General features: G+C 32.5%; 1 pseudogene; it reads right to left on the reverse strand.

The window, feature by feature from the left end:
- Positions 1-285: 285 nt before the first annotated feature.
- On the reverse strand, positions 286-3,567 carry LOC127711064 (uncharacterized; annotated as a pseudogene).
- Between the last annotated feature and the right edge of the window lie 1,578 nt (positions 3,568-5,145).

Here is a 5,145-nt window from a genome sequence, read left to right on the forward strand (position 1 = left end):
TGACTTATACACGTGTTATCAAAGTGTTTCATGTCTTTTTACTGATTTTTTGCAACTTTGAAAAACAAATAAATATGGAATAATTACACATATATTACTTGCTGATGACATAAGGTGGACAGACAGGGAGATAAATATTATTCACTTACATATAACAAAACCTTGTCTAACTATTGACGCAGTTATATTTATCGATTTGAATATCTTTACTTGTCGCTGAAGTAATATGTATTGTTAATATAAACGGGACAGCGTATTTTAAATATACAAATAATTGACAAAATATATGTTTTGATATCTTTATTCAGCTGGATATGATATTAGCTAATTTAGTTTCCATCCTGAAAATGTTGTGCGTGTTCGATCTTCGTTGCTTAGAAGACGACCTTGATGCTCATATATATTTCTCAAATAAACAGTTCCGCCTCCTCTGACGTATTTCATTACAAATCCAGTAGAACAGTCGTCATCAGCTTCTCTTTCTGTGTCTGCATGTACTTTTCCACAAATCTGTCCATCAACAACCAACTCTGTTCCAAATTCTCCATATCAACCCTCATTTATTCTAGAATCTACACAGATTGTCCAGGTAAAGGCATACATTCCGCTAGATGGTGCTTTGAAGATACCCGTATTCCTTTTATAGACACCAGCTATGTTAGTTTCTGTCTGGTCAAAGATCAGCGTTCTCCCCTGTGACAATGATCTACTATGACCATTAACAAAACTGTGAGACATATATGCTGAAAATCCTATAAACTCTCTCTTATTCTTATCCAAATCTAAAAATATAGAGAATTCTATTTGAATGTTTTTTTTATGAAAATTAATTGTTTTATCTAGTAAAGAGGCTAATGGCAAAATCTTTCTTTGCAGTTTGCAGGTTTTAATTTGATATGAAAACCAGGAGTTAAACGAAGCTCTTCTCAAAACACATGGAAGAAAAATAAAAAAAAAACATGTTTAATTCCAAAATCATAGAACATTGGAAAATAATAGATGTCTGATTTAAAGGGTGCTTTAAGCCCCTTGTTTGGCTTTTTGTAATGTTAGATGTCAGTTTGTAATAAAGCCAAGATAACTCAAAACAGAAAACAAGAAGTCCAGGATCCATGTTGTCCCACTTTAAGTGTCTTTGAGAAAATCAATAGTTTTTTTGTCTATTTTATTTTTCTCACGCGAGAATCAACTAGCATATATTTCTAAATCCATCTAGGCTCAAAAACTACTGGTACATTATGACAATCCTCCAGAAAAATATTTTTAGCTACACACATTATCTCCTTATGTTTCTTATGAATACATAAATGGCACCGACGAAACGAACTTCATTTGATTTTTCATTCCCTATTGTTAATTTTCCTTTTTCCCCCTCATTTTTTATCTGGCACCACCATACTGTGTTTATATATCCCAACTCGTTCGTTATGCCCGTGTGTTTATGACGTTTTGGATTTTAATGAACGTAATTTTTGTATTACTGGTAAATTATTAAGTCGAGAATTTCGTTACCACAAATGAATTAAAGCCTTTACTAAATTCTTCCATAGATACAAAGATTTGGTTTCCATGTTTGGCTGTACCTGTAACAAAACTTATTTCAGACGGAATAGCACATCCTAAAGTTTACGGTGATGTTTTTTACCGAGCCCGGAAATCTATATACGATCCAGGTAAACTTATCAATCCTTCAAATAAACTTATTCTAAAGGTTGCACTTTGTAAATACAGCTGTTTCACAAACCACGCCTGTTTTGGGGAGATATATGATATGCATAGATATTTTGTTTTGTCTACGTACTGGTTGCCAGGCATGATCTGTATGTCTCATCTCATAGAGACATAACTTGGGAATGTTACCAGATGAGTATAAATAAACATGAATAGCGGCCAAATTGAATTCTGAGGAGGACACAAAGTGAAGGGAGGGGTAGTACAGAATTTTAGTATAAAATTAAACTCTTAGAAGTTCGGGGCATGTAAGTGTTGAACTATGCCGCACAGCCCTATATTTTGACCTTTGAAAAAAAAGTAGTGCATATGAGCTTGCCATTCTAGGATATATTTTTTACGAAACTTCATAGTAAAAGTGGTACAATTTTAGCCGTAAAAGGAGGTCCTATGGGAAATTTCACTGTCTAAATTTACAGAAGTGCAACCTAAAAGGTTACCAATTCAACACTGTAATTAGATCTTTGAATATTGTTTTATTGGTTTAGATATTGATCTTGTTATCAGTAAATTAAAATCATACTAAATAATTTTGTTATACACATAATATGCACTTGAACGGTACTACAATCTGTCGATGCCTTTATATTGGCATTGCACACGGTCATGTTTTTCTCTGATTGTTAATGACGTCTTTACACTAAATCCATTGGATGTTGGATGTGTACTGATTGCTATTTTAGTCTCAGATACATGATTTTTTTTTATTAGTTATTATTGGCTTTGAACTAGCTGTCAGTACCTGCGAGTATTATCAGATCTGTACTTAGTGTCCTTTTTGTTGTTATGGACGAGGGATGGATAAATACTCTCCTGCGTCCGGTCTGTGTTTTTGTTTGATGTTTGCTCTGCTTTGTATCGATCTGATGAGTTAAGATTTTTTTAACTGATTTTTGTCATTTGTTCTTATGTTGTGTTGTTACACCACTGTCCCAGGTTAGGGAGAGGGTTGTGAGCTCACAACCATGTTTAACCACGCCACATTCTTTATGTGCCTGTCCCAAGTCAGGAGTCTGTAGTTTAGTGGTTGTCGTTGGTTCATGTCTGTCATATTTGATTTTCGTAAATTGTTTTGTTGTAAATTAGGCCGTTAGCTTTATCAATTGAACTGTTTCATATTTTTCATGTCGGGGCCTTTTATAACCGACTATGCGGTATTGGTTTTTCTAATAAATGTTGAAGGCCGTCCGGTCGAATATAATTGCTTACATCCACTTAATTTGAACTTTGGTGGATAGTTGTCTCATTGGCAATCATAACACATCTCCCTATTTCTATATTCAACGCATTATTAATAAAAGACTCGTCTCTCTTTATCCATGTAAGCAACAATTAAAATAATCCACCCATTCAAAAACCATCTCATTAGTTTATACATCCTGATTAACTTAATATGTCGAAGATAATTCAAACGAATCCGATTTTTTTCGTTTTGGAAAACACAAGAAGCCGGTTATTTTATAGGTAACAACGTAGTAGCACATTTGCAATCCAACTTAAATCAATAGATTATTAACGGGAAAAGAGATTAAACACATTTAAATATTATATATAAATTTCCGATTATCAGAATATTTTTATAATACATTGTATATTGTGTACCACATACATGTTATTATTGTACTTACTTCCTTTATCAGTTCTGGTAAGCCTTTCTAGAAAAACATTCTGCAGGCGGACCAATTCGTTTCTCAATTTAATCTCACTTGATTTCAACTCAGCAACTTTTCTTGTACATTCCTCACTATCCACATACACCACCATTAGAAGCGATACGATAAAAATATATAACATGGTTACCGAATTTGACTAGTTGGGATATTTTATGTTTTTTATTTTTGCATCTATGCATTACATAGACCTGAAATTTGATCTTGTTTTAATATTACAGATATCGTATTATAATCACGCAATATGTAACTAAATACACGTATATTTTTAGTGATATTTCCAGGAATCACTGTCAAGGTCGAGATTTATGCAAATACAAGCGTATTTTATTTATCTTAGTTTACATCCTGTTATATGAAATTGGACAAGAAAAAGCATCAGGAGAATTTTGGGAAAACTTTGATGTTTTTTTAATATGTCTCTTATTTTCAAGTAACTTCGTGGTAGCATATATGAATATAAACAGCATAAGGTATAAGTTCGATGAGATTAAAGAACTATTATATGATAAAATCGTAGATCTCCTTATAGTTGCAGAAACGAAAATTGACCAATCGTTTAATGATAACTTGTTCAAAGTAGATGGCTATAAACTTCATCGACGTGATAGAAACAAACAAGGTGGTGGCATCATGTTACTGATCAATTCTGACTTTCCATCTAGTCGTAGAGCTGACAAAGAATCTGATAGTTTAGAGAACATTAGTTTAGAGGTTCACTTAAATAACGCCAAATGGCTGATGATGGGTATTTATAAACCCCCATCAGTACCTGACAACAACTTTTCAGATAACTTTACAAAAAATATAGACAAATGTATAATTAACTATGATAATATTTTATTACTTGGTGACCTAAATTTTGACATGTTAAATAGTAAAAAATGTCAATCTATGAATGACATATGTGATATCTTCAACTTGTCACAATTAATATCAAAACCAACTTGTTTTATGAAAGGGTCTAAACCCTCACTTGTTGATGTTATACTCACAAACAAGGAAAATATGTGTTTTAACACCCACAATTTATCTACAGGTATTAGTGATTGTCATAATCTTATATCAGTTACAATCAAGGGCAAAGTTCATGCCCCAAAACAGCAAAAAATATCATACAGAAGTTATAGAAATTTTGATATAGATAAATTTAACACAGATCTAAACCAAATAAAAATGCCACTTACAGAAAATGTCACAAATTCTGAACAGTTAAACCAGGCATATAATGAATTTGAAGATACATTCACAAATATTCTAAACAAACATGCACCGATCAAAACAAGACAACCAAGAAAACAACCATTACCGTGCATGAATAGTGAACTTAGAAAAGCTGTATATCGCAAACACATGCTGTACACACAATTTACAAAGCATAAAGATTCAAAAACATGGGAAAAATATAGAAAACAGCGAAACCTTGTTACAAAACTTAAAAAAGTATCCATGAAAAATTATTTTTTAGAACGTTGTTCAGGTGGGGCAAAAAACAGTAACTTTTGGACAACTATAAAGCCGTTTTTCTCAAAAAAATGTCACTCAGGGGAACAAAAAATTGTTTTATGTGAAAACAACAAAATCATAAACAACACCAAAGATGTTTCAGAACACTTTAACACATTTTTTTCGACAGTTGCAGACAAGATTGGTAGTGACGTGCTATACGACCCACCAACTCATGCCAGTATCTTGCAAATAAAAGATCAAAACTGCACTAACACAAAATTTGATTTTCAGAAAA

This window comes from Mytilus californianus, unplaced genomic scaffold, assembly GCF_021869535.1.
Source record: "Mytilus californianus isolate M0D057914Y unplaced genomic scaffold, xbMytCali1.0.p SCAF_8, whole genome shotgun sequence".
Taxonomy (NCBI): domain Eukaryota; kingdom Metazoa; phylum Mollusca; class Bivalvia; order Mytilida; family Mytilidae; genus Mytilus; species Mytilus californianus.